General features: G+C 41.3%; 1 protein-coding gene across 1 annotated transcript in view; it reads left to right on the top strand.

The window, feature by feature from the left end:
• The first annotated feature begins 6,644 nt into the window (after positions 1-6,644).
• The window catches only part of CPQ (carboxypeptidase Q), a 159,277-nt gene continuing 140,833 nt past the window's right edge, over positions 6,645-25,088 (top strand). The window contains exon 1 of the mRNA XM_065831608.2: positions 6,645-6,900. The gene's annotated coding sequence lies outside the window, so the exon portion shown is untranslated. The remainder of the gene's footprint in view (positions 6,901-25,088) is intronic.

The raw sequence follows: 25,088 nt of genomic DNA, 5'->3' as shown, positions 1-25,088 counted from the left end.
TTACTTCAGCCTTTCCTGATGGGACTTTTAATGCAGAATCTGGAACTGCATAGTCTTGTTCAGGTCTGGCTTTTCTAGATTCTAAGAAATACTGTGCCTGTCCTTAAATAAGCAATATATTCCTCTACACAAGTTCTTGGTATAGCAGCTCTTCACTTTTCAGCATATGTATCAAAGCTTTCCTACTGTCATCAGACAGACTTTGCAAAATTGATTAAGAATCATGCTGTCTTCTAAATATATGCCACAGAGGATCAGAAGAAGACTCCAAATTTTTATTTAGTTTTGATAGTAACATGTTGATTCTCTTACAGAATCACATTTTTTTGAAGTTCAAATGATTAATGCTAAACTATCTGTGCTTGACTTGAGCAGCCTGTTCAAAGTCTTGCAGTTTAACCTGAAATTAGATGTTGGTGAAGCCAAGTCTCAAAGCATGCATCCACACACTGAGTGGAGAGTTGTGTCTGTTTGCATTCAAAACCCATCACAAAAGGAAACACCTCTCACTTCTGGTCCTGTTCAGATGGTAACAAATTATTTGGCGCTCAGTTTCTGTCCATCTGTCTAGTATCTGCCACTCCAAGAATGTTTCCCTTCCCAGTACAATGAATGGCTGAAGCATTGTTACCCAGAGAGGTCACACTCCTACTCAGCCTCCCATCTGCCTCTGATCTGCCTCTGTTAGATGGATATTTTATTGGCTCATCCTGTATGAAGACTCTGTAACAGGGAAAGTCATGCTTGACCAACTTAATTTCTCTCTATGACAAGGTTACCCACCTAGTTGACCAAGGGAAGTCAGTTGATGTGATCTTTTTGGATTTCAGTAAAGCCTTTGATACTGTCTCTCACAGTATCCTCCTGGACAAGATGTCCAACACACAGCTGGGTAAACACACAGTGCAGTGGGTGAGCAATTGGTTGGTGGGCCAGGCTCAAAGGATTCTAGTAAATGGGGTAATGTTGGGCTGGCGACCAGTCACTAGCAGGGTTCCACTCTTCAATGTCTTCATAAATGACTTGGATGCAAGACTTGAAGGAATACTAAGCAAGTTCACTGATGACACAAAATTGGGAGGAGCTGTTGACACTCACGAGGGCAGAGAGGCCGTGCAGAGGGATCTGGACAAATTGGAGAACTGGGCAATCACCAACCGCACAAAGTTCAACAGCAGCAGGTGCTGGATTTTGCACCTGGGACACAGCAACCCTGTGTCAAGATGCTGGAAAGGATCTAGGGTTCTGGTCGACGGCAAGTTGAACATGAGCCAACAGTGTGTCCTGGCAGCCAAGAGGGCCAACCGTGTCCTGGGTGCATCCAGCACAGCATTGCCAGCCGGGCAGGGAGGTGATTGTCCCACTCTGCTCTGCACTGGTGCGGCCTCACCTGGAGCACTGGGTGCAGTCCCGGGCGCCACAGGATAAAAAGGATATAAAGCTACTGGAGAGTGTCCAGAAGAGGGCTATGGAGTTGGTGATGGCTTCAGAGGGGAAGCCGTATGAGGAGCAGCTAAAGTCACTTGGTTTGTTCAGCCTGGAGAAGAGGAGACTGAGGGGAGAACTCATCATGGCTACAGCTTCCTCACAAGGGGAGGAGGAGGGGTAGGTTCTGAAACCAATGGTAGAACCTGAGGGAATGGCAGGAAGATGTGCCAGGGGAGGTTCAGATTGGACATTAAGAAAAGGTTCTTCACCCAGAGGGTGGTGGAGCACTGGAACAGGCTGCACAGGGAGGTGTCACAGCCCCAGGTCTGACAGTGTTCAAGAAACAACTAGAGAACGCCATCAGACACATGGTGTGAACTGTGGGGTTTTCATATGCAGGGACAGGAGTTGGACTCAATGATCCTTGTGGGTCCCTTCCAACTCAGGACATTCTATGTTCAGCACAGTTCAACCCAGCCCAAGCTGTGCCCAGGGACTAACTGTGTGTTATGCAGGGTGGTGGGGTTGCACTGGATGTCGTTTGAACTTGGAAATCACCGTTATGATCTATGTGTTAAGAAAAAGGTGCTGCTTTGCTAAATGGCAGGATAGAGGATTCCCTTTAAGTCCATGTATCCAGAAATATGTGTTGAGTAAGTCGAACCTGGATTTTATCCTCACAAAAATATTGAGATGATTAAAAGAACCTAGCTGTACTGGAGAGAGTTGCTGAGAGAAACTATTTATAATTTAGTTCCTTCAGCATAAAGAAAGTTATTTAGAGCAGTATTTATTTTAATGCAAATATGTGATAATTGATGTTAGGCTTTGTAGACACAGGACTGGAGGAAGACTCGTATGTTGTTTGATCAATTGCTACCTGAAGACCTGGAGACACACAGGAATGCACTGAGGGGGCTTCTTGCACCTCTGGTTTTACATCAGGTGCCCATGCTCTGCTCTGTACCCATGGCAGCACAAGTCACAGAGATTTAAGTGAGAACACTTCCCACCAATGCTTAATAGAAACCTTTCTGTGGCATGGCAAAGCCTTTGCCCCTGTAAGTAAACTTGTAGTAATCTGCAGGAGAAATCACACTGCCAGGCTACGTCTTACTAGCAAGTTTTGCTGCCAGAACTTTTGTGGGGCTCATGAGTCACTGACATTTTTATGTCCCTGGAGCATGTGTGTTCATCACTCCTATTTTGAGGTGCTGCATGCTCTCTCTGCAAGAGGCTGAAACAGCAGAAGGGCTGCTGCACGCTGGGTAAGGACCCAGGGCTTGCAGCTGCCAACATCACTGTGTTCTTGCAGCACGTATACAGTGGCATTTTGCTAGTAGCTATATGTTGGCTTGTGTTGTCCAGAGACAAGATTTCACTTCTGCAGGAGAAGCTGAATTTTGTTGGCTTACATCAACTTAGTATGAGAATGCATAGAAACTCGGGGCAACCTGTGTCGATTTCTGACAGTAAACCTCTGTAGCACTGGACAGGCCCCAGCTGTGATGCGTCCCAAGCAAAGGCATTACCAACCCACTACTGACAGATGTTCTGCTCTCGGTTGATGCCTGAAATAAACAAGTCTCTGACATAACAGCAGAAAAGCTTGCAGAACTGTGTAGAAGAACAAATGCCTCGAGGTGCTTGCTGTTTTTCTTTCACAGTGTCCCTTCCTTTTTTCCTGTTTTATGCACTATTAGGGTATGTTTATTTGCTGCCAGGCTGCATAAATGGAAACAAATACAAGTCAGTGTCAAGCTTGAACACTTCTTAGAAAGAACTGAGAAACAGCCCTTCTTGGAAACTTAGGAACATTTCTTTTCAGCTCTTTTAACTGAAAAAGAAGAAGAAAAAGCTGAAGTTTGCATTGAATAGCAGTCCATATTTACCTGCCTACAGTGCAAAACAACAAAAAACTTTAAATGAAGAAAACACTTTCTAATGGTACTGAAGTACAGTGTGGACCTGGGGGAGACTTTTGGGAGACTGAGTCAAAAAAAATGGAAAATTATTTGGTAAAGTAAATAAATGCCATAAAATTGAGGGGATGGTTCTAAACAAGGGTGACTGAAATATTGGTAATTTCTTCAGGATGGTACAGCATGCTCCCACTTCAAACCCCTTTTGTGTTTAGACCAGTGCTGGAAGCTTTTCAAAGGAATCTCCTACTTTCTTGCCGCTCCCTCCCCGCTCTGAGTTTACCTAATAATTAATATGTGAATATGCTTGTGATTTCTTCTTATTTTAATACAGTCACATTTTAGAGACTTCAATAAAGTTCAGAGCTCCAACAAAGTAGTCCTCACTCCAAAAACCATGTAGCCTAAACCAAGCGGAAAAACAAAGTACCACAAAACAGCATCATCCATCATCCCCATTCTGTTCAGGGAGAAGCATAGTACCAAGTGACTGTCCTGTCAGAAGAGATTCAGGATCCATTTGGGTGGTGTCCTGTGCCTAACAGGATGCTCCACCACTTGCTTCTGGTGTATAATATACTGTATAATAGAAAGTGAAAAAAATCCAGCAGTAAGAAGTGTCATCTGTCCTCACATTAGATTTCATTCCCCTTTCCAGGAGTTAGAAACTGGCTTATTCCCTGAAGCACCAACTTACAATCAGATAATTCTGATTATTTTTGACATTCATCTATATCCAATCCTTTTCCTTGAATATTAAGTTCTTGACTCTGACACTATTCCTACCAGTGTCATCACAGCAGCCCTGTAAAGATACATCCATATGGGGACCCTCAACCACCTAAATAATCGTAAAAAGTACAGAAGAATGCAAGATGGATCACACAGGTAATTTCCGGGGCAGGGGGAGGCTAGGATTTTGCCCAGTTTATTAGTCTATAAAGTCTGGGAAACTGAGCACAGGTCTTCTCAGTTTCAGCCTCTCCCTGATTTAGAATTACAATTCCAAGGAGCAATTCTACAGTCCTGAAGCTGCAAACTAAATGAAAACAAAACTATGCATTTAGTGAATAATGCAAAATATGAGAAAATAATGTAAGGGATGGGTGTGATGGAAATACCTTTCCTGAGGCCAAGTGGGTATTGATGTGTTTCAAAACCATAAACAGATTTGTGCATGTTGCTGGCTGAAGAGCCTTGGGAAGTAGAGCTCTAGATTTTTTGTTATGTCTCTTCACTTGCTCTTACTTCTTACTTCTCAGGCAAGGACAACAGAAGAAAGGAGCAGTGTGCTTTTTTCCATCTGACCTGGGATTAATGACAGCCATGCCAAAATTTCTCCATCCTTCTGACTGTTTGATGGCAGAGAAAAAAGATGGCTTATTACCCCTCATCCTTCTGATTCCTTGGCTGTGGACAAATTAGCAAAGGAAGCTAATTCAGGAAAAATTAATGGGAAACCAGTTTGGGGAAGTGATTTAGTTGTAAAAGGAGTAAATGAAGAGAGAGGGAATCATTCTCAGGAACCAACCAAAATCCTAAATTCAAATGCTGCAAGTACATTTTTACATGAGCTTGTTCATGCAGACCTGTCTTATGTTCTGTCTCTCATTGGAAGCAAAAAGGAAAGCTGTACATTGGTGGTTAACTTCAAGATGTTGTGGGTGCAACAGCCAGCCTTGGAGGATGGAATATTTTCTTGTATGACTTACAGCAAAACATTTATAACTATTTAATCACTGCATATAATCTCTTTCCAGAGATAACAGTCCCAGACGGACACTTACTGGGCACTATATGTAAAGAATATACAGAATGCATAGGAAAGAGACGGGTAGACAGGCAGACTTCTGACAACCATTCACTTGTGTAACTTTTTATTTAAATAGTTAGTTTGTTACAAATGGGACTCTCAAGGCAGTTTGAGAGAAATGTATTGTTGCATCCCACCAGCATGCTCCCCGATCTGCATAGCAGAGGACATAGCCCCAGCTGCAAAAATGTACCAAGTGAAAAAATACAAATGAGTCTCCTCAAATAAATGGATGGAGGAGTCAGGTTAGCAGAGACAGCCGTTTTCTTATAGTAATGCATGCTTCAAATCCCTCCTCAAGATCCACGCCCAGGAAGCTCATTAGTACTACAGTCTTTTCACTTAGGCAGAAAGTTCATGAATATTGGAATACTGTGTTGAATTTTAGAGGGAAATTCTTCACTGTCTTCCTGTTACAGCAGCTTTTTGGAAATGCACCAAGACCTTTGATCCTAAAAGCACTTACCTGTGAGCACTTCGGTAGTCCCATTAACTCAAATAGAAACAACTGAGAGTTTCAATTCAAGTGTTTGCAGATTAAGACCCATGTTTGCATTTTAAGATCTTATCTACAGAAGAAATTGCACTCATTTACCTGAATGTTTTTATAAACACACCTTTATTTAAATGAGTGCAGCGTTACCTGTGCAGGGGTCTGCTGTGTGAGGAGCAGTGGCCCCACCTCCGTTCCCAGCAGTGTGAAGGCAGGGACGGCTCTCAGCCAGCTGGAAACCATCAGCGCACCACACGGCACTGCAGTGCTCGGTATTGCTGTGCTCTGGAGCACCCAAGGGCAAAGGCCAGTGCCACCGTGCAGGCAGCAACAAAGTCTCCTCATGCTTTGTTTGCTGTACGTCCTCACACCAGTAATGCACACCCCATCCCACCCCCCAAAAATGCCATAATCGAATCACAGAATCACTTTGGTGGGAAGAGACCATCAGGATCATAGAGTCAGACTGTCACTGGCACTAAACCGTGTCCCTAAGACCCTCATCTACCTCATCTTTAAACACCTCCAGGGAAGATGATTCAATCACTTCCCTGGGCAGCCTGTTCCAATGCCTGACAACCCTTCCCAAGTAGAATTTTTTCCTAATATTCAACCTAAACCTCTCCTGGCACAACTTGAGGTCATTTCCTCTCATCCTGTCACTTGTTACTTGGGAGAGGAGACCAACATCCCTGTGCTACAACCCCCTTTCAGGTAGTTGCAGACAGCGATAAGGTCTCCCCTCAGCCTCCTTTTCTCCAGGCTAAACAGCCCCAGCTCTCTCAACCGCTCCTCATCAGACTTGTGCTCCAGGCCCCTCACCCCCTCGTTGTCCCTTCTCTGAAGCCCATGCAGCAGGCAGCCCCTCGCACTGAGGGGTTGTCTCCCCGTGAAGGGCTGGTGATGGTCCGCAGACGGGAGCCTTGAGGCTTCCTCCCCGGGAGGCGGGGGTCGGGCAGGAGCGCCCGGCCGTGCCCGCCTCGCCGCGGAAGGGCCCAGGGGGCGCCACGGACCGACCCGCCGGTAAAGCAGGGGTGTCGCCCGGCCTCGGCCCCGACGCAGCGCCGGGCTGGGCCCTGAGGCGGTTTCCACGCGACTTCAGGGGCCCTCGGTGCAGCCGGCACTGGAGAAGCCCCGGCGGCTACCCGCCCCTTCCGCCCCCGGCTGCGGCTCCTTCTCGTCCCCAGCCCGCTGGGCGGAGGTGGGGGCTGTGCTGGCGCCGGCGCCCGATCTGCACGGGGAAGGTGCGTGTTCGGTCTGCTCCGCTCCTCTCCTCGTCCTCCTCTTTTTCCTCCTGTATCGCTCCTCCGCCGGGCTGCAGCGCTCTCCCGGGACTTCCGACCCCGCCGCCTGGCTGGAGGCGAGGAGGGACACGCAGGCCGCCATGGCGGGGCTCAGCCCCGGCTGCTCCTCTTGCCGAGGCCTTGCTGCCAGCATGTGCTGCGGCCCCCCGGAATGGGGCCCTCCGGCGCTGGACAGGAGCCCCGGATGCTGCCGGTCTGCCCGGCCCAACCTGCCGGGGGCGGTGGGCCGGAGCCCCGGGCCTGGCAGCGGGGTGTCCTCCGGCCCTTCTCCTGGGGGGGCAGGTACCACTGTGGACGCCCGTCAGGAACACGGACTCTGCGCCGTGTGACAGGAGATGTGTGGTTACCCTCTCGTTCCTCTGCATTTAAAAAACAGATCTCGATGCTGAATTGTAGCTGGCAGTTGCCCAGGTGCTGGGGAATGCATGGGGCACGGTGCTGTGCCCTGATCCTGAAACCCACAGAGCTGACAGCAGCCACTCACTGAAAGCAATGACACTGCAAACGGATAAAACCCATACATGCCAAATGAATGCATTAGATATTTAATTACTTCTTACAACACACTTTACAGTGAAGGGGTTCTAGCATGTAAAGTGGTTTAGTGCTTCCGAGTAGGAAACTTAATACCGATTAGTTTTGTTTTGAGGAGACTTTGTTCTTCAAAGGCTGCCTTTTTCAAATTGATGCAAAAGGGAAAAAGTATGTAAGAAAGTAGGCATTTTTATATATGTATATGCAATTTTTATATATGTGTATATGCATATACGTATTTTATAGAAGTACTAAAATATATATGAGGGACAGAAAAGTGAGTTATAAAAAACCATGAAAAATGTAAGTTCTGCAAGCTGAATCAGATTTTACTAAGGAAGCATTAGATACGGAGGAGCCTTTTGAATCCAGTGGTTATGTCTGACAAATTACAAGTCTGTGCAGAACTACTGAAGAGAAAATTCTATATACAAGTGCTGGATTTCTCTTTGCTTTTTGATGACTTACTGCTTCCTTCCAACTGGGGATTTTTGGGGACCTGACTTGCGTAAGTGCTGCATCAACCCCCAACGCACATGCTCAGATAGGGCCATACACATGCAACATGTGAAATCCTGGTTGTTTTTTTTTTTTTGTAAGCCTTAATTTTCAAAATTTTGCCCATCTGTGGTTTTCACTCTGTTCAAAATCAGTTTTTCCTGTTTCTGGAGATAGTTCCACATATTGCCCTTTTCTGTCAAAAGATGTAAGAGTGTTGTAATCTATTGATGAAAGGGAAATGTGTGGGTGTTTCTTCTTATAAAACAATACTTGATATGACTGTAGAACAGATTCCCTGTGTGGGAATAAAATAACTACTTACGTCTACCTCTATACAGAATGTGTCTCTTTATTTTAGCTTGAGAAATTCGTAAGATTTAAGCTAGGGTGGCAAAACTGGGCCTTGATTTTGCTCTGGTTGTTCTTCTGAGAGGATGAAAGCTTTTATGAAAAGTCTTTCTCATGCTTACCTGCTACTTAAAATCACCTTCCAGTCTTGGGTGATGCTCCCTCTGTTAGATTATTATTGCGAATAAAACCTCAAACACTTCTTTCCCAAAAGAAACCCTACAAAGCCTGCCATATCCATGAGACTTCTTGTGTCCCTTGTTTCTTTGTACATACATGTCTTTAGACATATATGCTCTATCTTGGATAGCATCTATCAGTTGTGCCTTGCAATCAGTTTTACTTTATCCAAACTTCAATCTTTCAGATGAAGTCTGTGCAGATAAAGTTGGATCAGAGCCACTGCAACTTTAGAGATGTGTACAAAGCCTTTGTCTTACGTGGTCTTGTTTCTTGCTGTTTAAAATATATATAATTCTTTTGAACAGCAGAACAATAAGATACTAAATCAGATAAGAACAGATTGCAAATCTCGGCTGGGGAAGAATAACCTGGCATTGACCCCTGTTGGGAGACATCTGTCAGTAAAAGCTCATATAAATTCTTATTTGTTTTATAACACAGTTTTGCACATGCCCGCACATCTTTAATGCCAATTTGGGAAAGAAAGCAACTCACGGAGTCTCTTATTGTTAATATAATTGCTCAAACTCATAATGCACATGGGATTCTTTTATCTATTCCTGCTATAGTGTATAAAACTTTCTTGTTTTAAGATTGAAAACTTTGTCTTGTCATTTCTTCCTTTCCAGTTGTGGGAGGATGAAGATGAAGAATGGCAGTACATCTAAGAGATAGCAGCTGCAGGGATGAAATATTTTGCTTAAAAAAGTACTTTGTACATAGAAATGTACGAAACGATTACAATCTTGAAGCTCTACAGTTCTTTCTGTTCTGTCTCGACAGGAAATATCATCTGTCAAAAGCTGCATCACAGCAATCTTTCATGGTTTTGTTACCAAATGTCTGCAATAATCTCAAAGTACTGAAATAATTCTAAGTTCTTTCTTCAGTTGACCCCAAGTCACATTTTCACTGCAATGGCAATAGTGAATTTTTAGCTCTGATTTGTAATCTCCTAAATGCCCATTACTTGATTAAGTCAGTATTTCTTACAGAATCTATGGAGAGTGCTCTGTTCTTTTTTGTTTCGGTTTTACAATAGATGAAAAATTTGTATGTCAGCTTGAGAAAAACGTTAACTTTGTTAGCCTGTAGTTTTAAATAATATACCACAGTTGCCTTGATGCCTTGATCTTACAAGATGCTTGAATTTTTTTTTTTTTTTTTTGAGACGCAACGGACCAATGGTGGGGGGCTTTGTCTACTTATTTATTTATATATTTATTCATTCATTTATTTATTTTTAGTGGAAAGCATTGAAACAGCCAGCTCATTTAGATTTTTTTTTTTCTGTCCTGGTATTAATAGTAGCAATGTTTTCTCAGAGTCTTCTAAACCTAATTAACGTAAATGTGTTTGATTAATTTTCTCCACAGTAGGTGTGAACAAAAAATGTGAAAATCCCTTTGGTGCTGTTGCTGCCAAAGAGGGGTTCAGCAGAAGTATCTAATGAGCAGACAAATGGATTAAAATATGTCTCTAAGAAGTTGTTTTTATACTTTATATACTCTCCGTACTACCTATTGCAATCAGAAGTATGGTAAAAGACCTGTGATATTAAAACCTGACTTAAAGATATACTAATGCTGTGTTAGAAAATAAAAATTTCTGTCAAACTTATCTCAATTCTTAAATTGTCTAAGATAAATTTTGAATCAAGGATCTTTATGTCATAGTGAGAGGAGGTTACTCTCAGGGTACATATCACAGACATTTCTTGCATCATAGGAAATATGTACAACTAAGATTCATTTTAAGCTTGCATGAGTGACCATCCTGCAGTCAGTACAACAGTAACAATTCCCACCAGCTCAGGATTTGCCCAAACGTGTTTTGTGACCCGACAGAGGCACTGTCTTGTGCAACTGAGAATTCTTGTCACCCTTGTGAAGCTGGTTTTAGTACCGCTGTGAGAAAACAGGTCTGGTTTTAAGTAAACATATGGGTTGTTTTGTTGTGTTTTTTCTTCTTCTCCAGTTGCTTGTTACGGTGTCTGATCTTTTACTCCAATGTGGTGATAGTACATTTCCTGCTAGAACACTCTGTATGAAAGGGAGTTAGTTCACTCTTCCGCCCTCCCCTAATTTCTCTAGCTTTCATCTGCTACATGTATATTGATATCCTGTGTCTTTAATTTTTGTGTTAGTTTCTTTCAAAGGAGGCACTTGACTGTGAATTTGCATAAGACAAGTAGTCAAAAGTAATTTTGTGTTTCAAATAGCCCCACAAAAGGTGCTTATGTAATATTATGCATGTGCCAATAGATATTTGAGAAAGAAATATGCTTTTTTGAGGTCTTACAATGAGATCTGAGTCAATAGACTCCATTGGGAAAGCATCTACTTTTTTATCTGTAACTTTTGAAGACCAAAGCATAAATCTGATTCATCTGTGATGGTTTCTTCTTCTGCTCTCCACAGGTTTTGAGATTAGTGGTTTTGATCTTGTTGATTTTTAGTGTTCTGATTCACAGGGCTCACCTTCTAGTGCTCTCTCTGGTCATGTTCTCCCATACAAAACATGAGTGCTCTTCTGTGGCAGACTGTGAGAACACTTCTTGGAGTTTTAGTTTAATGGAATTCTTTATTGCTTTGGAAGCAAAAAGAATTGTAAGTTGCTAATTTCTTTAAGATTGATCATATACTGCAATGGACTATTAATATTTTGTCTTATGACAACTTGATAAGGCAGAAAAGTATATTACTGATCTCAGGTAATGTATTCAGTGCTGCTGAAAAATACACAGAACAGACAATTCCTAACTCTGTGATGCACTGTGAGATACCCTGGAAGGAAAACAAAGTCAGCTTGATTATAATTACTTGTTCAATCTGGTTGTCTTGAAGTAGTTGTTGAGTAAGGAATCTCTAGAGGGTTTTCAGAAGCAAAATGTCTCAGGAATAGGCTTGGAAAATTCTGTGCAGACTCTGAGTTACTGCCCTGGTCTAATGTCCCTGCAGCTGCTGCAGAGAGGTTTCCAGCCCAGGTAGCTGAGGTGTTGGAAAGAGCAGAGGCGTCTGCTCTGTGGGCTGCAGGGGCTGCTGCAGTCCAGTCTTCCTTCAAGAAGCACCTCCCCATTTTCTCTTTGGCAGTAACCTACTGGTACTAGTGCTCATGTTGAATTTCTGTGAACAGAGAGTAAATGTTTTTCACTGGATTGGTTCCCAGAAGCAACTTGACACTTGACCATATGGACGAAGTTCTGGTGCAAGAGAATGGCAATTTGGAGGCCAGAGCTGCCATAGCTGGGACTGAGATAGACTTAAGCCATGACTGATCCAAGTGTTCTGTTGCCCAGGCCATTGGTTGGTAAAATACACCTACACAGATTTTAATGTACATTACTACCATAGCTAAGATTTGTGATTCAGGCTTGGTTTTGGACTTCCCTCTTATAGGTGAAAACTTGCAGAAAACGTGGTTGAGGGCAGGAATATCTCTCTGACTGCCCTTCAAAGAGTAACTGGATGTGGACAGATGTCCCTGTTTCAACCAAGTAATGCCACCCAAGTCAGCAGATACATCTTCCTTTACAGTGCTATCTGGTGTACACTACAGGCATGGTTCTTAAAAACACTTGGTGTACCCAAACCCAGCATATCCATTATGGGTGGATCACACAGGGCTTTTTGGTAGTTGTCTGATTTTGGACTCTTCCAGCAAATCTGGTGATGAGAGAGGAGAAATTGGTCAAACTGGAAGAAACCTGGAGAGAACAGTGTACGCTGGATTTCAAAACATCTCTTAAAAGTTTGCTGCGCTCATAGTAGTTCACAACAGCTCCAGTCTCACATCTAAATTTTGACTGAGACAATGAATTTTTTGTTTAATTGGAAAAAAAGGTACTCAGAATAGTATTATTATTGTTCTGTGTTTACATCTGGCAGTAGGTGAGCAGAAAACTCATTCGCAAGTCTTCTTCCCTAGAGGAAAAGGTATCTCCCAGTGTTAAGTGGTATTTCTGTCAGCAGTCCTCTCGTTGCTCAAAGTAGGTCTGATTTTTTTGCTGAGAATATTTGTTTTGCGTAAAGATAATCCTTTTGAGACAACAGCATAAGTTATTTTGTGTTTGTAAGCAGGCAAGACTTTATGCTTTCTCTAGTACAGGCATCTTGGTTCCCCTAGAAATGATTTCCCCTCTCTTCCCCCAGACATCGTACTCTTGCATCTAATGTTGTTTCTGAAACAAATTTGTCAAAATTGGTTTTTTTTGTTTAAGCTTTTGGGCTGAAAGAAGTCAATGCATGTTTTAAGCTTTATTTGAGGAGCTATCATTATCAATAGTGTTTCTTCAATCCAACTCATATGGCAAATTTCATTTAAAGTAGAAGCATAAAAAAATGGAAAAACAGCATACAAAGTGAATCCTGTTTTGCTGACTCTGACATTGTCAGAAGATGAACCAACCAGTTAAAAACCATATGATGGCTGTAAAGCATATCTGATGTCTATGTGCCTTTTTTTTTTTTAGTACCAGTGCTATTTTCTTGTGATTATGGTGCAGCCTTCTCAGCTATCTCATTGTGTTACACACATTCTTGTGAGTCCCACTATCATACATTTGCAGCTCTCAAGGGTTTACCAAGGTCAGAGCAGTTATGTTTCGAGTGAGTAGTAGTCAAATTTTAATTGTTTTTTTCACTCTTTTTTCACATGCTGCTTTATCTGCTTTAGCTTTTCCACGTTGTAATGCTGGAGGACGTGGCACTTCACTGTTGCCTCTGTTCTCAGTGTGCTCTTATTAGGATTAAATGTATTTGGATGACTGTTTTCTGAAAACTCAGAGCATCCAGCCTGGTTGAGCAGCATGCAAACAGGAATAGGAGCATGGGAAAGTTCCTTTGAAGAATGTTATGTAAAAATAACTATTGGGAGCTTATCAGTATGTGAACTGTCTACAAAAAGACAGATGCATACTGGATAAATAATAATAACTGGAGTAGGCATCTGTCTGATGCAACCTCCCAAAGTTATCAAAATGAAACATACTGTCTAAGGTCTCCTATCCCTGCAGACAAGCAGCATAGGAAGGATGAAAGTCAGCTAATATGAGCTTTTTTCCTGGAAAACATTTTCAGCTGTGGTGAAGTAACAACTGGGCTGTTAGCTGCAAGCATTGCTGCAACTGTGGGGGGTGGTTTGTGCAAATTCAGCTGCTCTCCTGAAAGCAGAAGGTAACTTTGCTGTAGAAAAAGCCTTAATCTAGGGATTGAATGGGAGAGTAAACTTAAGAAATGTAGGTTTCTTGCTGACCTTGCCTGCCCTCCAGGTGTTTATGTCTAAGTACTTTGTATTCAACAAGTAGGGCTTGTTGGTAAACCTGAAGGAAGGATGTAGGATTAGTGTTGCCATCAGATTTGTTCCAATGGATAACTGGGAAGTTGTTACTAGGGAGTAGGACTGATACGTAATTCATTGCCCAAAGCACTGCCTATGTCTGAACCAGCTTCCAAACAGGTTCCAAGAAGAGTTTTCTGACAAGTGACCCTAATATGGAACTCAGGGAAGTCTGGGCACATGTGGTGAGACTGCCATCCTGAAAGGACCAGCACTTCATCGAGAAAGTCAAAGATTACTTTTTGGCTGCTTCTTAATGAAGGAGCAGTTGTAACTTGGTATGAACTCTACCTCATCAGTTGCCCCTGCTTGCAAGGTGATATATGTGATAAACTTCAAATGCAAGTGGTCCTCCAATACCAGCTTCATTTTAATCTGGAATTGCATTTAATTCATGAAGAGACTGACATGTGCAACATCTGGATTCACTGAAGAAGGCAGAGGCTCCATTTTTTCCTCACACTAGTAACACCAGAGGCCCACGTGTTAAATCATCTCACTGCTCATGCTGTGGATAAAGCCCTCTGAATTTTATGCAATTATGACAGCACAAATATGTGGTTTTGAAAATCACAGTTTATAGCTAAATCAAAGTAAAGTGCTCTAAGTGGGTTGATTGTGTGAGCTTTTGTCTCTTTAATGATTGTTCTTGTGACTAGAAACACTTAAAGACAGCATTCCCAGAGCTGTGCTTGCAGAGGCTACTTAACAGGTACGATAAAAGCCAGAGGTGTCCTAATACCTGGGGTCCCTGACCAGTGTGATAACACTGCATCCAAATACCAATTTAAAGAGTGTCTAAATAGCTTCACTTTTTATTGTGTTCCAGGCACAACTCTTCCAGCAGACCCAGAATGAGTTCGTGGCCGTCTCCTGCAGTAGCAGAGGGATAGGATGAGCAGCTGGGGTCTGGAAATGGAGCTTTGGGCTCTCTGGACTCTGCTTGGCTGAAGTCCGTGTGTGCTGCCTGAGCTCAGGTGCAGTCACTCATCTGGACCCTGTGTGTTCTTGGCAGCAGTGAGCTGGTTTTCTCAAAGATAGCCGGTGTGAAAACTTCCTGGAGTTTGGGGGCTGCCACCTGTGTGTCAGCTTTGCCTTATGCAATCTGAACTGTGCAGAAGTATTTTAAGACCTAGGAAGAAACTTCTGTCTGTTTTGTTTCTTCCTATACTTTCTTGGCATTATTCAATCTCTTGAGTTTTCTTGATCAGCTGCAGTGTCCAATCCCGTGAGTGCAAAGTCAGGGAGATATATTAATGTTTGCAGAGATAGTGTTGGTCACATTCTGTCTTCAGCAGTGTTACAGATGCTGTAAATTGTGTGCCAGATGTGGTAAAATGTGTGCCGGAAAATGACATGTATGTATACCTAGTCAGCTTATGTTTGCCAAAGTCAGTATCTTCCCTTAATGTGACAGTCAAGTGCAGTATCAGCTTTTGTATTGTCACATTCAAGACTCTGCTGAGCATCTGGATCAACCAAATTGATAGTTTGGCAGCTAGAATAAAGAATCTGTGAGGATTTTAAAGGGTAGATCTGTATTTGTTTTTCTAATACCATGACATTCAAACAGTAATTGTGTTGAGAAAAGGGAGTTTCATGATTCATTAAACTACCTTCCTTCTTACAAATGTTTTTTGCCACTTTGGATAGCTATCTCCAATGTAGCTCCTGAATATGTATTGTCAGTGGTACTTTTTTCATTTATTCTGAAGCTGCTGCTGGTATTTGTACATATTTATTATATGTTATCTCTGCAGGTAACAGCTATACAAGAATTAGGCATTTATTGACAACACTATCTAAAGTCTATTCTGTTGTCTTTTATTTTGATATTTTTTTATCTAAAGATCTTCCCTGATTAATGACTTTTAAAAAAATCCAAAACTTTCTGGAAACTGTTTGCTTCAGGTCTCTTGACCTGCTTGTGTCCTCGTAAAAGGCTATGAGGTTGGTTAAGCATGACTTCCCCTTGGTGAAGCCATGGTGACTGCCCCATCAAGACAATCCTCTGAAAGGTATTTTATACTCCAAATTCCACTTTGAACATCCACTCAGGTTTATACTGTCACTTTTTGGCTGCTTCAGGGAGAAGTTTCTTCTGTTTCAGCCATCTACTTAGAATGGTAATTCATCAAAAGCTATTAAGAAATTGGTATTCATTCAGGTGGCAGTTATTCTTTGGTTCGGAGCAGTGTGTTATTCTCTTTCATGTTAAAAAACAAAGGACCTGTAGCTGATAGTATAATAGCAAGGTAAATGTTTGAAAGCTAAGTATTCAAAACTAACTTTAAATTTTGCATTGAGACACTTTCACATGAAAATTTTATACAACAGGACTTCCCTGTACATATTTTCCCAGGCTCAAATTTTGTCTACACAGAAAATTGTCAATACTAATCTAAGATCTGCTAATCTATAGCAGTTCAATGTATGCTGTTTCACAGGTTACCTGCATGATGGATCTTCTGAGTCACTACATGAGAATTCAGGAGAGAAACATGCCAGCTGTGTTAGTGTCTCAACAAAAATAAATTGAGAACAGGCATTTTCAGTTAGTTATTACTAGCATACCAGATACAGTAATTGTTTACATTCATAACAATTTTGCTAGCCTCCATTAAAAAAAAATACCAACACAACTTAAAAACATCAAAAATTCAGTTTTAGAAGTAGAATTGCATGGCTTAAAAAAATAGATATTGTCTTACCCAGACTCAGTGGTGTCAGCATTTCTCGCTGCCCTCTCTATATAATTGCTCTGTTAACTCTTTGATATATTCTTTGGGTTTTTTTGTTGTTGGTTTGTGTTGTTTTTGTTTTGTTTTGTTTCGGTTTTTTTTTTTCCTGCCACTGTGATTTCAGTTCACTTTCTGTAATATGACCATTTGCTTCACTGCAGCAAGCTTTCGACCAGCTCCTCTTGGTGGTGTCAGGAGAAAGGGACTGAGTGATTGTGCTAGATGAAATGTCTTTCATGTGGCAACTGAGTCACTTGGAGATGTCACTTCTGGGTCCCTCCTCTTCCAGTTTGTCCATTGTGTCTGTCAGCAGTTGAACGGCCCTAAAGGAATTTTTGTGCAGTGGGCAGCACTGTGGACCTTGATCTTAACTGAAACTGTTGAAAGCCATTTGAAATAATAATAATAAAATATTAATCCTGATAGATGTCCGCTGACTTTTTTTTGTCCTGCAACAGCAAAAACTTTTGATACTTTTTTGTCTCTTGAATAGCAGTTAAAAGTAATCGGAAGTTAATGCAGAATCAGAACTGCCTTATGCATGGTAGCTGTCGTATTCCGTGATCAAATGTGTGCTGCACTGCGGAGTAGCTTTGGTGAAGAAATGGTGTTGAAGCTTTCCTCAACACCAGAAAGAGGTCTGGTTTTGCTGATTTATTTCTCAAAATTGGATGAAAGCCAGTTTTCTATCAAGATCTTTAAGTAAAGTGTCTTTATCTTGTTTATAGTCTACTCTTTGCATTGCTTCTCTATGTTTAAACTTTCTATACTTGTATTTGTTTCTGCGTTACAGTGCAGTCTGTGATGGGATGGTGGCCCCAATTGTAGGTTGCCACTGAACTGTAGCAATTTGTTTCTGATGTTGATATTTTGGAAAACAGTATTATATTTGAGTACCAGTATTATGCCCTAGTGAACATAATGAACTCATAGATTACATGCTTCACATCATATCTCATTGAAATGAATAAGCTCTCCTGCCCTTAATATAAGTAATATGTGCATCATAAAGATCATTTTTCTGTCAATTATGAGAAATTCTTGATGCTGTGCCTTTTTCGCGTAGTTGTATTTACAAATGGATCCTTTGTTGCTCTAGAAAGGGAAGGCTTGGTGGGCATAAGGAGGCAAAAGACCAGAACATCTGTTTTCTTAACAAGTCTAGCAATATGTTCACCACATTTCTCAGCTTCACAAAACCACTTGGATGTTGTAACTGTAGCAGTATGAGGAACATACCCTTTCTTGTGACTGTAGGGAAAGCCTACATGAAAAAACCTAACAAAAATGTATTCAGAAAAGTTACAGTTATTGTAATCTGGAAATTTTCTTTATTAGTAAACTTAAATATCTCATCATATTCAGCAATGCTGAATAATTATTGATTTAATTTGGAATTTTGGTGCAATTTACAATCTGTAGAATGAGACTAGGTGTATGGAGTAGAACTAAAATGGTTGCATACTTTTGAAAATGTTGTCTTTGCATTTTTGTGATTTTTCTTTGAAGTGTTTAATAATGTGCATAACTTTTCTCTGAACCTGTTGACTTAGAATGAAAAATTTTGTTCCATAGGTGTGTCATCATAGAGAAATATTATTCTTGTGATGTATGAAAATGCTAAGAATTTAACTTTAAAATTTCTAATTCTAGAGTGATATATAATATATGGAGGTGAGATTATCATCTGGTGTAATTTTTGTTAAGGTCAGATGAGTCACTTCATCAGAAAATGTGGCCTGTTGCACTCCATTGCATAATTGATAATAAAGGTTACTCATTTTGGTGGCAAATATCCCAACCCTTAGTAGTGTATAGTCACCTTTAAAACTCAGATTTAATTGTTGGAAGGAGACACTTAAAGTATTTGCTTTTTCTGGCCAAAATCTGGAGCAGCATAAAGCATATGTGTGTTCTGCAGGACTGAGCAGCCTTTGCTGGAATGCTGTTTGAGGGAACACTAAGAAGTCCCACCAAGTGCCAGACACTTGGCAATTTGCATCCTTTTGGCTTTCATGGGGGTGGCAGGACCAATTTGTGACAGTGACAGCCCTGCACTGACTTGTTAACGAAACTTGGTTTGCTCCTGTTACAATGTCCATCCATCAACTTTAGCAGTTTTTTCTATTCAGAGATACAGATTGATTGTTTGCTCACAGCGCGTACCTTCTGTTTTGGGCTTTTTCCTGGGATGAAGATAGGTTTCATCCTTTGGCTGGATGCAGTCTGCTAATATTTCAATAAAAACTTGGAAAGAAAATATTTAGCATCAGAATCGTGGGAATAGTTTAACGAAATACAGGATATAAAATGTCTTGTTGAACATGGTATCAAAAAGGACTAGGTGATCTTTCGAGGTCCCTTCCAATCCCTAACATTCTGTGATTCTGTGAAGAGGCCACTAATGTTTTGTCTCAGAATGGGTGTGTGTGAATATATTTAATTTTTTCATGAGCCAGTCTTTCTGTGTCTGAAGACAACCTGTGTTGTTTTTTACACTAGGGCAATAGTGCAGACTTGACGGAAGTGTCACTGAGATTGAGCATCAAAGCTCCAGGTGATATAATTGCAACCCTGTTCTGTTTTGTTTTGATTTAATTGTCCAAAATCATCTTTCCCACCCTCCTCCCAGTTGTCTTTCAACACCATCAGCTGGCATTAGCTATGCACTTTGACATTCATTGATTGTAATACGAGCAGCATTTTGAATTTCGGTGGTGTTGTTTCCTAACTGCCTTCCTTTCATTAAATATTTCTGTTCAGTTGTTCTCATCTAGAAATCCCACTGAATTTTTGTCTTTTACCTCTGAAAAGATAATGTACTCCCTTTTGAGAACTGTTTGTATTTTGAATGCTCATTAGGAATAATATCAGCTGCTGTGTGGCCTAGGCATTGTTTGGTGGTAATGTCTATTTTTTTTAACTTAAATTTTGTCTTGGCTTCTCAGGGAAGTAGCAGACTGATCTGTTCTGTAGTTTTGCTGATAGAGTACTCTGTACATGGATTACGGTGAGATTCTTTAGGATTACTGCCACCTATTTTAGTAGCAGCTACTGAATAAGATTATATCAAGGTAGCCTGTTACTATTCTGAGGCTTGCAGGTGAAGAAATAGTTAAGTGTGGTTCCTTTTACTGCTTCCTTCCCATGTTAAGCTATAGTACTTCCCTATACAGGGAATAAACAGGCTATGAACTTTTTCTTCTGCCAGGTGGGGAGCTATGACTGTAGTGTCTCTGGGCACATTTGGACTTTCTCTGTTTTAACCGTTAGCCATTCTTCAAACATTTCAGTTCCTATTATGTCCATGTAAGTCACTATCACTACCTGGACCCATAGGGTCATACACTACTAGGTCACACTTTGCGAGGATTTCAGGATGTATCTTCGCTTGTAGCAAATCAAGGTAGTTCTTCTGATGTTGGTAAAGTTAAAACAGCTCAAGTGTTTCCTTTGGAGTTTTAGAGTTTTTGGCCTAAGTAATAAGATTGTATTAAAAGTCTTGTATCCATGTTGTGTTGTATTCTTCCTTTATTTATCTTTAGATGTAAAAAGGCTCATTTTAATGCCTTTGTAATGTAAATGATAACTTTCACTGTGAATGTTCCCAAAGCCAAGATTTTTCAGCTGATGAAATCTTCTCCCAGCTGCAGAATCTTGAGAATTCTAGAAAAGCAGGCTTTGAGGAAGGTCTGCTTTTCTCCTTCACTCTTCAAGATCATAAAACTTTCTCCTCAACCCCCCTTATCTTTGTAAATGATGGAAGAACTCTATGACTCTATTTTTAGACAGAAATCTTCCCCTCATTTTGCAAGTCCACCTAGCCTTCCAGCCATCCTACTCCACAGCTGTCACAACAAACTTTCTTTCAGATGCTATTAAATGTATCAGACATCACTCTGCAGCATGTGAGTTTGTTACCCTGGGGTTTTTCAGTCTATTCTCATGTTATCAAAACCACTGTGTGATTTCAAGGTTTCCTACGTTCCTTGGAGGAAAATCAAATGGTACGTGGTTAGGAAACTGATAGATGCTCTGCAGATTTAGCATATCTCTAGCAATTAAGTGGTTAATATCCTCAATATATTGTTTTCTTTCCTCACTTCCCATAACCATGACTCTTGTGAACACTCTGTATCCTTTTGTCTGTATTTTCAATTGGGATTTTGGGATAACTTTGCCACAGTGGAGAAGCAGCATTGCTCTAGCTTTGTTTATTCTATTTCTGTTCCCTTTGCTACTCTTTCAATTATCTGATCTCTGTAGACATTTTTCTCATCTGAGAGGTTTTTTTATCCTCTTTCATTTTTTGTTTACGTCTGTTACATTTAAGTAATTTGTATTGTAATGATTTTAATGGTGGTAACACCAGTTAGACTGGTTACAGATTGAGTGTGCTAAACCTCTTATATATAAAGGCACAATAAAACCTGAAGATCCCAATGAACTTGCCGTTTAGCATCAAAGACGGTATTTAGCTACAGGTAAATGGATCGGTCAATAGGTGGAAACATCCTTAAAGTAGCTGCGTAGTTGCTACTAAATGTATCATACAACATCATCTTTGCTCCCAAAGTAGCACTGTGTGGTACATTTCATTCTCTCATACTCAATAGACCTGGAAAAGACTTATATCCTGCCTTTAATCTGGACTCCTTGAAGATAAGAGTGACATGGCCTTACAAATTGAGAATGGCCTCAGAATTACTTTAGCCAGTTCTCTCAGTGTTTGTGGGTGCAACCCATCAGGCCCCATGGATTTACACATGTCCAGTTTGTTTAAGTGCTGCCTAACCTGGTCTTCCTCCACCAAGGGGATGTCTTCCTTGCTCCAGACTATCTGTTTGAAATGTTCTGCTAAGATTTGGCAGGAAGAAATCTTCCTCTTCTATGGACCATATTCAGACCATGTCCTTCCCTATATGGATCCAGGTGCTGCCATGGCTGGACGCCCCCTGTCCACTGCACCTGAAGCTAAAAGAACCAGAGCCGTTTTACATTATTGCCTTTTAGCTTTGTCCTTATTTGGAACCACAGAGTTGCCCTGGTTCCTAAGTGTAGTCTTTCATCCTGGAAAGCTGAGAACCTACATAACCCTTTAAGCTGGAAATGATTAAGCCCTGAGCCCTGCTGAAGTTTCTGAAGAGACCAAATTCATCTGGCATAAACACCCAGTGTCTAATATGTGAATGGCTTTCAGTTCTGCTCAAAATGGGAAGAGGAACAAGGGCAGCTCCCACTTTCTGCTTGTTATGTCAGTGATTAGAATTCCCTGTGAAGTAGTGAAAGATGGAATTTGTAGGCTTTATATGGTCTTGAGAGCTTCCTTTTTTAGGAGAATACCCTAAACATGAGACTGCAGGAAAGGCTGGAACAGGACCATTCTGTATCCTTTCCATGCATGCAAGATGTACAGAGTCAGAGAAATAAAGTAGAGGGATTGTACCCTCTAATGAGCATCCTTGCTTCTTGGAAGCACAAGGGGAATCCCAGATTCTTATCCCTAGTTTAGAAAATTGTTATTTTGTCCTAAAAAGCCATGGAAAGAGATGCATTAATAGGGCTGGGAGAAAGAGTTATACTTCCTGAAAGTGTGTTTTCTTCGTATCTCATTTTCTCTAAACTTCTGCTGAAGAAATCGAGTGAATAATTAAATTCATCAAACAATGGTGAGTATCCTATTTTTTTTTTAATTTGTCTGGCACTGTCATGTGCATTTGCTGAGTCTTAACTAGTGAGATGTGCAAAACTCAGTAGTCTCTTTTCCCAGCTGGTTCACTGGTGTGATAAATGTTGCAAAGACTGGGACAACAGATGTGCTGTTCTGTCCCTGAATTAGCAGTGGAGTGATTCCTGTATTGCAGTCCAAGTTGAGTATGATGTTATTTTATCTAGCAGGGAACTATTTCTGAACACTGCTACCTTTTGGATAGATGATGCTGGACTATTCAAGGAAGACACAATTCCCATTTTTCTGTCCTTGCTCAGAGTTTGAATTCAGTTACACTCCTCTAACAATGTAGTGGCAGATAGTGAAACACTGCATGGCAGGAGTATGTTACCTCCACAAGACCCATGGAAACGTGTCTTTTTCAGTGGGAAATTCCTGGAAAAGCTGTGGGTCTTAAATGCAGCTCCTCTGGGGCAGCCTTTGGAGTGAGGATGCTGCTGGTTTTGAATGAGGCCAAGAAGACAAAGAAAATGTTTCTTAGTTAAGGGAAATGTGATTTCATTTCTCCGTTGAAAAAAATGCATGAAGTTGGGAGCTGGAGGCTCTTTGAGGTGGCCAATGCTAATTAAACAATCCTCCCATGTTTTCTATATAAGAACTAAATATATCAGCTTTCTCTGGTAGATTTTGCAAACACTTAAACAAACAAAACTCCAAAGCTTAAGTTTTTGAAACTGACTCTACAAAGTTGTTGTCTTACTCCATTCAGCAAGAATTTGTCTTCTGGCAGGAATCAGATTATTTTGCTTGCTTCTTTGTGGGTGAAGAGCTTGGCAAAAATCGGAGAATGAGCATGGTCATCCTGAGAAAATTACTGATGTCTCTAGCAGAGGATGTCTATGAGCATGTAATTAACTGGTCCAAAGGGGAGGAACGCGGGGAAAGTACAGAGCATAGCAATAAAAATACACCGATACCCTCTGTGTAGTGTAGCCACAAATAAACAGTAACTCAGACTATAAAAGGCATTTTACAGTTCTCTGTCAGTGTCCTGAGATAACCCAAGTCTTCTGCTCCTGGTTGTTTAAGACCTTTGCCCTGTCTGTCTCGCAGAGAGAGAGGAAATCTGTGTGATAGGTTTATCATTCAAAGATGAACTCTAAGATGATTTTTGTTGTTCTTTTGGGAAAATGACACTTCACTGTGAGGAAATTTTTACTGCCTTTATCTCAAGTTTAGGGGACATTTGAAGGAGAACAGCTTAATATTCTTATATTACTAAAGCTATTGAACTTGCTGTTTATGAAAAGACCCATAAAGGCCTATGAAAAACTGGCAATTTGTGCTGGTTATCACATGAACTAGGCTTGGTGACTTAAAAAAGTTTGTGTGTATTTTTTGGGGGGGTTTGGTATGTTCTTTTTGGATATTGTCTGCCTCGACATTAGGAAAGCTTTTGACACTGTCTCCTGTAAGATCTTGGGAAGCTGATGAAATATGGGCTGAATGAGCAGACAGTGAGGTGGATTGAAAACTGGCTCAACAGATGAGCTGAGAAGGTTATGATCACTGGCACAAAGTCCAGTTGGCAGCCAGGAATTAGAGGTGTCCCTGATCTAATACTCTTCAATATCTTTGATGATACAGATGCTTGGTCAGAAGGCACCCTTAGCAAGTTTGCAGAGGATACAAAGTTAGGAGGAGTGACTGATATGATAGATGGTTGTGCTGACATTCAGAGGAACCTCAACAGGCTGGAGAAATGGGCTGACAGGAACATCATGAAGTTCAACAAGTGGAATTGAGAAGTCCTGCACCGGAGAAGGAGCAAGCCCATGCACCAAGGCCTGCTAGGGGCTGCCCAGCTGGAAAGCAGCTTTGCAGAAGAGGATCTAGAGGTCCTGGTGAAGACAAAGTTGGATGAACCAGCAATGTACCTTTGTGGCAATGATCAACAGCTTGGTGGGCTGCATTAAGTGGAATGTTGCCAGCAGTTTGAGGGAGGTGGTCCTTACCCACTGCTCAGCTCTGGTGAGGCTACACATACTGTGCCCAGTTCTGGGTTCCCCAGTACAAGAAAGAGATTATTAAAGGATTGGAGCATCTTCATGTGAGGAGTGTCTGAGGCAGCTGGGACTTTTGAGCGTAGAGAACTGAAGGCTCTGGGGGAATCCCATCTGTGGTTATGAATATCTGATGGGAGGGTGCAAAGAGGACAGAGCCAGGCTCTTTTCCTTGATGCCGAGTGACAGAACCAGAGGCCATGGGCACAAATGAAACGCTGGAGGTTCCCTCTGAATATCAGGAAACATTTTTTACAGTGATGATGACTGAGGGGGAACAGGTTGCCCAGAGAGGTTGTGGAGTCTCCCTCCTTCGAGACATTGAAAAGCTGTGTGGACATGATCCTGGGCAGCCTGCTTTAGATTGCCCTGGACAAGATGGGCTCCAGAGGTTCCTTCCAACATCAGCCATTCTGTGATTGTGTGATACACGTTTCTCTGACTTTCCAGAAATTATATTTTAAAGTTACAAGTGCTTTCTTATAATGACATATAGGAAGGTTAAGCATTCACGTTCCTAGTACCAACTAGATTCTAGTGAGGGTGGTAATTCAGCTTTTCTTAGTATGTTCTGCCATTGTTAGGCTGAAGCTTCTTTGGAAGCATAAGATAAATAAAAATCTGAGAGAAATCAAAAGTAAAGTGGTAACTGTAAGTATCAAAGTTACATCTGAATTTCCCAGATTCTTGTTTATCTCAGCATGTTTCTTGAACAAGGAGACATCAAATGAGTAGATCCTGCAACCTACA

The sequence above is a fragment of the Patagioenas fasciata genome, chromosome 2 (genome assembly GCF_037038585.1).
Source record: "Patagioenas fasciata isolate bPatFas1 chromosome 2, bPatFas1.hap1, whole genome shotgun sequence".
NCBI classification, from domain to species: domain Eukaryota; kingdom Metazoa; phylum Chordata; class Aves; order Columbiformes; family Columbidae; genus Patagioenas; species Patagioenas fasciata.
Note: the sequence above shows the minus strand (reverse complement) of the source record. Positions and strands in the feature narration are given on the sequence as shown.